Here is a 13,415-nt window from a genome sequence, read left to right as displayed (position 1 = left end):
TAGTCCTTCACTAGTTGGGGGGGTTACATCCCCAAAAGCAAAGGACTACAAGTCTAAGCATGAACCCTGGCTGAGATCTAATCATGTGACCTCCTCCTTTGCGGCCAGCTTACGCTCCCATGACACAAGGGGGAGCCCTATGGGACCTCAGGGACCCAATACCTTTAACTGGACTGTATACAGCCTGTATATTGATGTCTAGCTGCTCTTGGCTCTATATACCTGTCTCATACCTGTATAATACAGGTATGAGACAGGTATATAGTGCCAGGAACAGCTAGACATCAATATACATGTATACAGTGCCAGGGGGTAGCAGAGTACAGGGAAATATGCTCCACATGTCCATACATGACACTTTTATTTTTTTGGCACTCACTGCTCTTCACCGACTCCTTAGTGAGTGTACAGCTTGTATAAATTGTGTAGATTTGCTGTTCCCTCAAAATAACCCAACAAAAGTGAGTACACCCCTAAGGCCCCTTTCACACATACGGTCCGATCAGATCCACCTGTCAGTTTTTCAGGCGAACCTGATCAGATACCCCATGCATCCCTATGGGGCAGCGGATGTCAGCGGAGACATGCCTGCTGACATCCAATCCGATCCTGTCCGTCAAATCCGGACAGATCGAAACCCGATTTTCCATCCATCTGGTGGATCGGATGAGAATGGAAAGGCGGTCCGTTCTCATCCGATTCCCCCATAGAGGACAGCGGGGATCTGACACCTCTGTCATGCACACAGAGTGGAGACGGAGCTGTCATCCGCCTGCTCAGCGGGGATCGGCGGATAGATCCCCGCTGAGAGAAAACTGAATTTTCTCTTACGTCATCTGACAGTCGCCGCCCTTCATATAGTCTTCACCAATGGGTATTGACCTTTTATCCACAGGAGCAAGCAAGGCATAAGACTTGTTAAAAACACAAACAATTTGCATAGACACACCTGTAGGGTGCTGTCCCACTGGTCCAATACCCCCCTGCTATCAGCATTCCCAACTCAGTTTGGTAGCAAGCAGAAGATAGTCCAAAAAAAACCACAAAAGAGGGGCGGGGGCGGCGACTGTCAGAGGACTCAGAGAAAGGAATTTTGCGGTAAGATTTTACAAAAACTGAATTTTTGTAAAATCTTACCTGTAAAATTCCTTTCTCTGAGTCCTCCGACAGTCGCCGCCTCCTCTAAGTCCTCACTGATGGGTATTGTCATCTGCTCCGCAGGAGTAGCTAGGCATATAGACTTAGTTAAAAACAAAAGGCATTTGCATGTATACACCCCTGGGGGCTGTCCCATCTGGTCAATACCCCCCTGCAGTGACCACTCCCAACTCAGTTTGGTAGCATAGCAGTAAGTAACAAGAACCCCATAGAGGGGCGGGGGCGGCGACTGTCGGAGGACTCAGAGAAAGGAATTTTAAAAGTAATATTTTACAAAAATTCCGTTTTCTCTTACGTCCTCCGACAGTCGCCGCCTCCTCTAAGTCCTCACTGATGGGATGTCCCAAAGCAGTATAGACATGAGGGGTGGGAGACACAACCGTAGAACAAAGCAACACAGTACCCACATCAGAGTAAGGAATCTTACATGCACTGTAAGAGAACCTTCTGGGCAACAAAACAATGTTCAACAGGAGCAACAGCCCAGGAAAGCAAATACCAACAGCCAGGGACCCATAAAAAAACAAGGGTCCTTCATGGCACTGCCGCACTGAGAACTTTGCGGCCAAAGGAAGCAGCAGCCGATGCCAGAACATCTACCTTGTAGAATTTTGAGAAAGTGTGCACCGACGACCAAGTCGCAGCCTTGCACACCTGGGCCACCGAGGCCCTATGCCAACAAGCCCAGGACGTACTCACAGATCTAGTAGAGTGCGCCTTAACAGGGAAGGGTGGAACCCGTTCCTTCAAAGCATAAGCCTGCTCAATGGTCTGTCTGATCCATTTGGCAATAGTTGCTGCGGACGCAGCCATGCCCTTCCGAGATCCCTCAGGAAGAACAAATAGGGAATCCGTATTACGAAAGGATTCTGTAGACGACAGGTAAACCCTAATCGCCTGGACAACATCCAAAGAATGCAACGCAATCTCCTTTGGATGCTTAGGCTTCCTGCAAAGCGAAGGCAGGACAATTTCCTCATTAAGGTGGAATACAGTGACCACCTTGGGAAGAAAGGACGGGAGTGTTCTCAACACCACCTTATCCTTGTGGATTATCAAGTAAGGGGAGCGGCAAGACAATGCCGCCAGCTCCGACACTCGGCGAGCCGAAGTGATCGCCACCAAAAAGGCGACCTTCTTTGACAACAGAGGCAAAGAGATTTCCCTGATATTTTCAAAGGGAGCACGCTGTAACACGGACAGAACCAAGTTCAAGTCCCATGGAGGTAAAGGCTCCTTCCTGGGAGGAGCCAAATGTCGCACACCTTGAATGAAGGTGCGAATCAAGGAATTAGACGCCACAGGGCGTTGGAAAAGGATAGCCAGAGCAGACACCTGACCCTTTATCGTGGCCAGCGCCAAGCGCTGATCCACTCCAGACTGGAGAAAAGCCAACACTCTTGACACTGAGTACGAGCGAGGGGAAAACCCCCTGGACTCACACCAGGCGAAATAAGCTTTCCAGGTACGGTAATAGATTTTACCAGAGGAGGATTTCCTAGCCTTGATTAGAGTAGGGATAATCTCAGGGGAGAGACCCTTGTCCCTCAGGACCTGGGTCTCAGCAGCCAGGCCAGGCCGTTAAAGCCAGCGACTGTAAAGCAGGATGGAAGATCGGTCCTTGAGACAGAAGATCTTCCCGCATTGGCAGCCGCCACGGAGGCACCACTGCCAGTTGAACAACGCCGGCATACCAGGACCGGCGAGGCCAGTCCGGCGCTACCAGAAACACCAGGTGCGGTTCCGAGGCTAGCCTGCGGAGGAACCTGGACAGCAACTTAATCGGAGGAAAGGCATACATCAGACGATACTGATGCCAAGTGGCCACTAACGCATCCGAGGCGTCCGCCAACGGATCGCGCGTTCTTGCCACGAACCTTTCCACCTTTTGATTTAGCCGAGATGCGAACAGATCCACGTCCGGGGATCCCCACCTCGCACACAGCATTTGGAAGACCTCCGGGTGTAAAGACCATTCCCCCTGGTCCAGGGTCTGGCGACTCAGATAGTCGGCCTGCCAATTTTCCACACCCGGAATGTGAACCGCTGAGATTGCCGGGACATGAATCTCGGCCCAAGACAGAATGTGGGTCACCTCCCGGGCCGCCCGAGCACTCCTGGTGCCCCCTTGGTGGTTGATGTAAGCCACCGCGGTAGCATTGTCCGTCTGTACCCGGACAGGACGACCCTGAAGACGGTCCGACCACTGGAGGAGGCAGAGCTTCAACGCTCGCAATTCCAGGACGTTTATCGGAAGAGAGGACTCCTCCCCCGACCAAGTGCCCTGGGCAGACAGGGCGCCCAGGACCCCACCCCAGCCTGACAGGCTGGCATCCGTGGTGATCACCGTCCAAACCAATGGACGGAAAGACTTGCCCTCTGTCACCGACGGGGACTGGAGCCACCACAGAAGAGCCAATCTGGCCTGACGACTCAAGGAGACACACAGATCCAGGGACTGAGCCAGTCTGTCCCACTAGGCCAGGATCTCCACTTGGAGAGCCCGCGTGTGAGACTGAGCAAAGGATATCGCCTCGAAGGAAGACACCATCAACCCCAGGCCCCTCATACAGGTCCTGAGGGACAAGGACGGGCTGTCCCTGAGGGACCTGAGCTCGTCCAGCAAGGTCCGGAGCTTGTCCTCCGGCAAGAACACCTTTGCCTGAGCAGAGTCCAGAATCATTCCCATATAGGGAACAGGACGCACTTTGCCCCCCTTCCTGGGCACCGCGAACAGATTGGAACAAAATCCCCGAAACCTGTCCCGATGAGGTACCGGGACAATCACCCCCTGAGCAAGAAGGTCCTACACCGCTTGATGCAGGTCCTGCCGACGCCCAGGAGGCAAGCGAAGCTTCGAGGGAAAGAATCTGCCCACTGGCCGGGAAAGGAATTCGATCACGTCTCCTGATCGAATGATTTCCTGAACCCACCTGCCCAACATACGGAGCAGCTAAGGTTTGAGGAAACCGCGCAAGCGTCCCACCACCCCTGAAACGGGGGTGAAGGCTCCCCTTCAGGCAGAGTCGGACTGACCTGCCGAGCCGGCATTGCCCGACTCCTGCTTGCCCTCCCAGGGCTTCTTCTGACTGCCCTGGGCCTTGAAGGGCTTACCCCTGGATTGGTTCCGAAAGGTACGAAAGGACCCCTGATTGGATCCAGGCGCAGAACCCCGCTTGCCACGAAAGGACTTGTTCTTTGGGTTCTGGGGCAGCATAGTGCTCTTGCCCCCGTGACGCCTTTCACCAGGGTGTCCAACGCCTCGCCAAAAAGGCGAGAGCCAGCATAGGGAAAATCAGCAACCGTCTTCCGCGAGGACTGGTCAGCCGACCAGCTCTTCAGCCATATCAGTCGTCGGTTAAGCACCGAGACGCTAGAGAGGCGTGCTACTAAAGGGGCCTCATTCAAGGCCGCATCACACAGATACATGATTCCTTGATGGATTTGATCCACCATTTCCAGCCGGGCAGGCGGAACATCATCAGACATGAGGTTGCTCCTAAGCACCTTAGTCCAATCAGCGACCGCCTGCGCCACCAAAATGGGAAAATGGGTTTGAGCAGAGAGCCTGCCACCGTATAGGAATGGCGGGCCAAAGACTCCAAACGCCGGTCCTTTGGATCCCGGAAAACCGGGGAATCCTCCGTAGGAACCAAGGTAGCCTTGTTCAACACTGCAACCATGTGATCCACCTGTGGAGGCACACACCAGCGCGATTCCGTAGCCGGTGCAAAGGGATAAAGCAATTTGAACCGACTAGGCACCACGAACGGACGTTTTAACGTGCGCCACAGTTCATTAACAGTGTAATGAAACTCAGCGGGACAGGAAAAACCTGCGCCGACTTGCGGGTCCTGTGCGTCCCAAAGGAGGACACAACGCCCGGAGGACTGGGCTCATCCTCCAAATGTAAAGTTTCCTTCACAGAAATAATTAATTCATCCATGGTCGCCCGCTCTTCGGGCGACCCCGGAGAGGAGGTATCAACCCCCTCCATCTCCGCCTCCCCCTCAGACCCCTGCAGGTCCAAGGACGAGCGGGACCCTGAAAAGGGCACGCTCGCAGCAGCAGCAGCCATATCACCATCTGAATCAGAGGAGAGGGACAATCTGGGTCTCTTACGAGCAGCACGTTCAGCCATCAGCATTTCCATATTGGACACCAAAGTCGCCACTACAGCGGCCAAATCAGGTCTCAGAGGGGCCACAGGAGAACTGGGGGCCCCCACCAAGGCTGGTGGAAATTTGCTATCCTGAGAATCCATGCTCAAGTGAGAAAAAAAGGACAGTGCAAGAATTAGGTGCTGTCCCCTTAAGAGCGCTGCGAGTGCGCAGCCCACCGCTCCAGCTATACAGACCAAATGACCCCTAAACAGGAAAGGAGACAAAACAGAGCCAGAAGCGACAGTACAGAGATATATTGAGAGCAATAACCTGCAGAGCCCCGCAGAGTGTTGCCACCGCTGTCCTGCTTCAGAGGAAAGAGGAAGTGCTGCAAAAGTAGGCTGAACTAATCTGCTGCATGATCCAGGGAAAATGGCTGCCCCATAGAAACGTATGGGAGACTCCACCAAAATGGCCACCGACATGCGGCCGAACCGAGCGCTCGGTCACCGCAAAAATGGCGACGAATGGCGCCAAATCAGCATGTTGTATAGCCCACAGAGAAGCTCACATGCCTGCCCAGTGTAATAAAAAATGGCGGACCGCGCGGTCCATACACAGTCTGCACCCCCAAACACCGAATTGACCCAGGGAAGGGGACCCCCAAACACACACAGCGCCCCAGCGCATGTACAAGCGATCCCCGCAGAGATCGCAGCAGGGAGTCACACAAGGTACAGACATGGGGAACACACAGCAACCAGGACTGCCACCCCACACAGAGGCCCCACACAGAAGTACTTACCTGTACCCGATGGCGTGGGGAGCCTCACAGAACGGAAAGCCGCTGTCCTCATCTGACAGGGAATGCCGTTTGCTAGGGACATTGCACTGCTGATACGCATATGCGTCCAGTGAGGTAGCCACCTCACAGCTGCATTCCTGCTGCGAACAGGGATGAGTCGTTCATAGTGCCAGGGCGAACCACAGCTGAACGCTCGATGGCGGGCTGGGGGGCGGCCAGTCCGAATCCCAGCACCACATGTCCATCTTCGTCCGAAGAGTCGACTAAAAACTAAAGCTGACAAAATAAACAGCTAGTTAAGAAAGAAAAACTGACATTTTTCAAGAAAATGAAATAAAAAATAAGATAGGCTGAGACCGAAGCCCCAGCACAGGGAAAGCCTAACTACTCCTGATGCTAGGCAAATTAAAACTGAGTTGGGAGTGGTCACTGCAGGGGGGTATTGACCAGATGGGACAGCCCCCAGGGGTGTATACATGCAAATGCCTTTTGTTTTTAACTAAGTCTATATGCCTAGCTACTCCTGCGGAGCAGATGACAATACCCATCAGTGAGGACTTAGAGGAGGCGGCGACTGTTGGAGGACGTAAGAGAAACTTCCGTTTTCTCTTACGTCCTCTGACAGTCGCCGCCCCTCATATAGTCTTCACCAATGGGATGTCCCAAAGCAGTGTAGACATGAGGGGTGGGAAGCGCAACCGTCACAAAGGCAACACAGCACCCAGGTCGGAGAAAGGAACCTTATCTGAACCAGAAAGGTAAACTCTGGGTACCAAGAAAGCTCAATAGGAGCAACAAACCCAGGAAAGCAAATCAACAAAGGGGAAAACAACCCCAACAGACAGGGACAGGTAAACGCCATGTCCCCCTCAAGGCACGGCCGCGCACAGGACTTTGCGGCCAAAGGAGGCATCTGCCGATGCCAAAACGTCAAGTTTGTAAAATTTTGAAAAGGTGTGCATGGACGACTAAGTCGCTGCCTTGCACACCTGGGCCACTGAAGCTTGATGCCGGAAGGCCCAGGACGCACTCACCGCTCTGGTAGAGTGCGCCTTGGCAGGGAAGGGCGGTACCCGTTCCCTAATCGAGTAGGCCTGCACGATTGTATGTCTAATCCATCTTGAAATGGTTGCCGCAGACGCAGCCGTACCCTTCCGAGGGAAGGACAAAAAGAGAATCCGACCTACGGAAGGATTCAGTAGACGACAGGTACACCCTGATCGCCCGGACTACATCCAAGGAATGCAAAGCAAACTCCTTAGGATGCTTAGGATTCGCACACAGCAAAGGCAAGACAATATCCTCGTTAAGCTGAAAATCGGATACCACCTTAGGAAGAAAAGATTGGTGAGGTCGCAAGACCACCTTATCCTTATGAACAACCAGGTAAGGAGAGCGGCAAGACAGGGCCGCCAACTCCGACACTCTGCGGGCAGATGTGATCGCCACCAGAAAGGCAACCTTCCGTGACAGCACAGGCAGAGGAATCTCCCTGATGTTCTCAAAGGGAGGATCCTTGAGGTCGATTGAAGCTAGGAAATCTCCCGGGTTCAGAGAGGCTACCACTGAATGGAGGGATTCCATACGGAACTTCTGAACCCTCACAAAGCGCTTCAGAGCCTTCAAGTCCAGAAGCGGACGTACCTTGCCCTCCTTTCTGGGCACAGTGAACAGATTTGAGTAAAACCCCAGAAATCTGTCCCGATGTGGCACCGGTACGATCACCCCCTGGGCGAGGAGATCCTGAACAGCCCGTTGAAGATCTTGCAAATGATCTGGGGTCAAACGAAGATTTGAGGGAAAGAACCTGTCCGCTGGACGCGAAAGGAATTCGATCTTATAACCTGATCCAATGATTTTCTGAACCCACCTGTCCGGAATCCGGAGCTGCCAAGGTTTGAGAAAACCGCGCATACAATTTCATAATGTGTATGAAAAATACAAGGGCTACAAGACTGTGGAATTCTCTACCACAAATGGTGGTTACTGCGAGGAGTATGGCTACTTTTAAAAGACTCTTGGACATACATCTGAAGGATAAAAACATCCAGTGGTATGGGAAATAAATACATCCACACACACCTACACGCGTTGAACCAAATGGACTATTGTCTTTATTCAACCTTAGCTACTATGTTACTATGTTATATCTTGGTATGCTGACGCCTTAAGAGTTCCCTTCACTAGAACTAAGGGACCAAGCCCAACCCCTGAGAAAAAAAAAAAAAACAGCATAATCCCCCCTCCACCAAATGATTTGGAGCAGTGCATACAGCAAGGTCCATAAAAACATGGATGAGTGCGTTTTGGGTGAAGGAACTTGACTGGCCTGCACAGAGTCCTGACCTCTGGAATAAATTAGAGCGGAGAATGCAAGCCAGGCCTTCTCATCCAATATCAGTGCCTGACCTCACAAATGCCCTTCTTGAAGAATGGTCAAAAATTCCCATAGACACACTCCTAAACCTTGTGGACAGCCTTTCCAGAAGAGATGAAGCTGTTATAGCTGCAAAGGGTGGGCCAACTCAATATTGAACCCTACGGGCTAAGACTGGGATGCCATTAAAGTTCATGTGTGTGTAAAGGCAGGCGTCCCAATACTTTTGGTAATATAGAGTGTATACTGTATATTTATGGTAGGATTGGCATCTTTGCCCCCTTGTTCTGCACTGTAAATTTACTATTTATTATTACCAAAATCTTCACTATGTAAGTATGTAAGTCATCTCTATTAAACCACACCCCCTTTAAGCTACGCCCACTTTTCGCAGGCACTTTTTCTCTCCATACCTAGGGCCCACTTTTGATCCTGCACATGGGCCCACTGATTTCATGATACGCCCCTGAGCGTCCCCCGCTCCCGCCCCCTTCTGTAGCTCCTGGGCTCTCCCATCCCCCAGGGAGACACAAGCTCGTGGGCAGCCTTCCCAGAAGAGTTGAAGCTGTTATAGCTGCAAAGATAGTGTATGAATGAATGAATAAACATTCCGTATTCTTATATCCGTTCTTTAGGTGCAAAAATATAAGTTTTGGTTCTGCAGTAAATATAAAGAGCTGATAACTTTCTGGTCCGATTGCCTCTGGACTGTTTTCAGTCAGCATTGTTCCCAGTTCTCTATGTGCACTGCAGAACATCACCTCAATATGGTATAGACAGGGGGGGAGTATTCTGTAGTCCTAACACACTTCCCGTCCTAGGGTGACAACACAGCTTCTCCATAGATTCAGTACAGTGAGTGTTGTCACCCTAGGACAGGAAGTGAGTTACTGGCAGAAACACAAGGTGAAAACAAAGGAAAAAGAAAATGAATGCAGCCACCATATCTAAGGACTGCTCAGCTGTAGTGTATTACATTTTTCTGTTTGAGTTTAGATGTTCTTTAGTGATATTCTAATGCACATGATGGTGGGAAAGACAGGAATGAGATCAGTGGATGAGGAATGACACAATGGTAAAGTATGTGGCTCTCACCCAATCAAGGTTTATCCTGAAGTTGTGGCATATTGGTGAAGATTTGTCCCTGGATTCCATGCTGAATACATTCCCCATTATTCCCCGCCGTTTGCTTTCTATGCTGTTTTCAGGGTCAACAGCTTTTTGAAGAATCAGAACTACTATGTAATACTTCAGGACTTTTCAGGTTTTAAAAATCAGACAAATCTTTATAAAAATAGAAAAGAGATCTTTCATTTGTAAAGAATAAAATCTTGATAGAAATCTCCTGGAAGAGTAATAATGGCGAGTGTTCGGATCCATTCAGGTCTCAGGTCAGGTTAAAATAACCCAGCCAGCACAGAGTTCCTCCTTATGTCACAGTGTGCAGAAATCCCCCTTACAGTACAAGGGAAGGGGAATGCTGCAGATTATGATCTACAGGGGAACACTGATATAAGGGGGGCTCTGGTGACCAGAGACCCCCTTATATCAGAGTCCACTGCGTTCCCCTTTCCATCAGAGTTCCCACTTACATCAGGGTCTGCAGCATTGCCCTTTACATCAGAGTTCCCCTTCACATCAGCGTCCACAGAGTTCTCTCTTGCACTGTAAGGGGGAATCCTGCAGACTGATGTAAAGGGGAATGCCGGGAACTCTGATGTGGGGGGGAGGGGGGACTCTGGTGACCAGAGACCACCTTCCACAGAGTGAATGCACTAAGGGGAGGGGTCCTGATATAAGGGGGAACCTTTATATTAGTGTCCCCTTACATTATTGTATTCACTCCCCTTTACATCAGTGAACCCCCCCAGACTGGCCTGGCAGCATGGTCACTGACCTCCTCTCAGGTGCACCGTGCAGGGCTCAGTCAGTCAGCTCCAGTGGCTCTGGTTTTATCCTATAGTCTCTTCTCCACAGTCCACACATGTCTGACTTCTCCCGTGACCACCATCTTGACGGCGCTCCCACTCTTGAGTCCTCTCCAGACTCCCCCTCAGAGACTGCAGACATGATAAAAGACAAGAGATGGTCAGAGATTGCAGACATGATAAAAGAGATGTTAGAGGCTGCAGACATGGTACAGGAGAGGTGGTTAAAGGCTGTGGACATGATGCAGGAGGTGGTTAGAGGCTGCGGACATGGTACAGGAGATGGTCAGAAGCTGCGGACATGGTACAAGAGATGGTCAGAACCTGAAGACATGATACAAGAGATGGTCAGAAGCTGCAGATATGGTACAGGAGATGGTCAGAAGCTGCAGAAATGGTACAGGAGCTGGCTAGAGGATGCGGACATGGTACAAGAGATGGTTAGAGGCTGTGGACAGCCATATTTTTTATGGGCGCCGCTACCGGTAACAGACATTTACGGGCAGCCTGTAAATTAAAGGGTGGTTGGCAACACTGCCCCACACAATAGTGTCCTCCTCTGCCTCCTTCCTTCACCCTCCCCTACAGTAATGTCCTCCTCTGCCCCCTCAAGTAGTGTCCTTCTCTGCCCATTTCATATCATGACCCCCCACTGCCGTGTCCTGCTGTGCCCCTTTCACCTCTCCATATCAGTGTCCTCCTCTGCCCTCTTCACCCCCTCCCCGCACAGTAATGTCCTCCCCTGCCCCCTCCATAGAGCGCTAGGAGGAAGTAATGTCACTTTAAAGCAGCGTTTCGCAAACCTTTTTGACATGGGGGACTGATTTTGTAGAAGACAAAAGGACTGGAGTGGGGGGGGGTAGTTTCAAGGTTGACGGGGAATTCGGTGGCTGTGATTTGTCGGGCAAATGGCTGGTATTAGCACTTAAATCATCCCGACACCATGGTTGATATGGTGTCGGGATGATTGAAGCACATTATTTTTATTATTACATTGTAATATATAATAAAATAGTTCAACTCACCATAATGCAGAATCAGTGGGAACCCTGAGCTTGTCACTTGCCACCAGATGCAGTGTGCCACTGTCACCTGCTACCAGATGCAGCTTGTCACTTGCCACCAGATACAGCGTGCCACCATCACCATCCACCAGACACAGCTTGTCACTTGCCACCGTCGCCTGCCATCAGATGCAGCGTGTCACTTGCCCATGTTGTCTGCCATCAGATGCAGCGTGTCACTTGCCGCTGTCGCCTTCTGCCAGATGCAGCGTGTCACTTGACACCATTGCCTGTCCCCAGATGTAGCTTGTCACTTGCCGCTGTCGCCTTCTGCCAGATGCAGCTTGTCACTTGCCACTGTCGCCTTCTGCTAGATGCAGCGTGTCAATTGCCACTGTCGCCTTCTGCCAGATGCAGCGTGTCACTTGCCACCATTGCCTGTCCCCAGATGTAGCGTGTCACTTGCCATTGTCACCTTCTGCCAGATGCAGGGTGTCACTTGCCACTGTCGCCTTCTGCCAGATGCAGCGTGTCACTTGCCACGGTTGCCTTCTGCCAGATGCAGCGTGTCACTTGCCACCATTGCCTGTCCCCAGATGCAGCATGTCCCTTGCCACCATTGCCTGTCCCCAGATGTAGCGTGTCACTTGCCACTGTCACCTTCTGCCAGATGCAGTGTGTCACTTGCCACTGTCACCTTCTGCCAGATGCAGCGTGTCACTTGCCACCCGCAGCTGGCCACCAAAAGCAATGTGTCACTTGCCACCCAAAGCCTGCCACCAGATGCAGTGTGCCACTGGCCACCCTCAGCCTGCCACCAGATGCAGCATGTCACTTGCCACCATTGCCTGTCCCCAGATGCAGTGTGTCACTTGCCACTGTCACCTTCTGCTAGATGCAGCATGTCACTTACCACCATTGCCTGTCCCCAGATGCAGTGTGTCACTTGCCACCGTCACCTTCTGCCATATGCAACGTGTCACTTGCCACCCGCAGCTGGCCACCAGATGCAGTGTGTCACTTGCCACCCGAAGCCTGCCACCAGATGCAGTGTGCCACTGGCCACCCTCAGCCTGCCACCAGATGCAGCATGTCACTTGCCACCATTGCCTGTCCCCAGATGCAGCGTGTCACTTGCCATCATCACCTTCTCCCAGATGCAGCGTGTCACTTGCCACCTGCAGCTGGCCACCAGATGCAGTGTGCCACTTGCCAACCTCAGCCTGCCACCAGATGCAGCATGTCACTTGCCACCGGCAGTGTTCTACTTGCCACCCTCTCTTTCCTTTCTCTTCAGCTGGTCATGCTGGGGGCTGCAGTTTCCCCCAGTCCTCGGGACAACATGTCCCACCATCCTCTCTGCTTCTTTTTTTTTTCCTCTTGCCAATAGGAGAGGAAAGATATATAGTGAGTGGCTGTGCTAGCAAGCGCCTCTCCCAAGAACACAGCAGCAGCAGGAGGAGGAGGAGGCGTGGGGGGAGAAGAGCCTCTCCTCCTCCTCGTGCTGCTGTGTTCTCGGGAGCAGCGCTTGCCAGAACAGTGTGAGACACAGCCGCCCCGATTCTCTGCATTCTCTTCCCCACTGCTGACAGGAGGGAGAATGGGCAGGAAACAGAGCCCTCTTCTGACAGTGGTGGTTTGGGGGGGGGGGGCAGCACAGTTTTTCCTTTTTGAAAGGGCAGTCCTGCAGGACACAGCTGCTAAAGGGAACGGCATTCCTGCAGGACTCGAGCCCTGCCTGTACCCCCCTATTGATGATCCTGATCCAGAGGGTGGACTGGAGTATTGGTAGAATGGAGTATGACCTGTGATATTGTCCAAATATAGTGGAGAATGAACTGAAGTGTAAATGGATCAAACTGGGGGGTGGTCTGGGGTATCAGCAGATACTGGGGGGTGACTTGTAGCAAAGACATTTTAATAGATTAGACTTTACCTCCGACCAGTGCAGCTGATTAGTTCTGATCCTCAGAGCTTCCAGTGGTGTCTTGCCCTTGGATCTGTTCATGGTGACCGGTCGTCTCTGAGCCCCGGATTCTG

The 13,415-nt window shown here is 51.8% G+C and overlaps 1 pseudogene across 1 annotated transcript in view; it reads right to left on the bottom strand.

Moving 5' to 3' along the window:
• Positions 1–13,415, bottom strand: part of LOC309552505 (DNA polymerase subunit gamma-2, mitochondrial-like) — a 128,041-nt pseudogene that overhangs the window by 38,555 nt on the left and 76,071 nt on the right. The window lies entirely within an intron of this gene.

Source organism: Pelophylax lessonae (assembly GCF_965119305.1).
Source record: "Pelophylax lessonae genome assembly, chromosome: 4".
NCBI classification, from domain to species: domain Eukaryota; kingdom Metazoa; phylum Chordata; class Amphibia; order Anura; family Ranidae; genus Pelophylax; species Pelophylax lessonae.
This window is presented reverse-complemented; position numbering and strand designations above follow the sequence as displayed.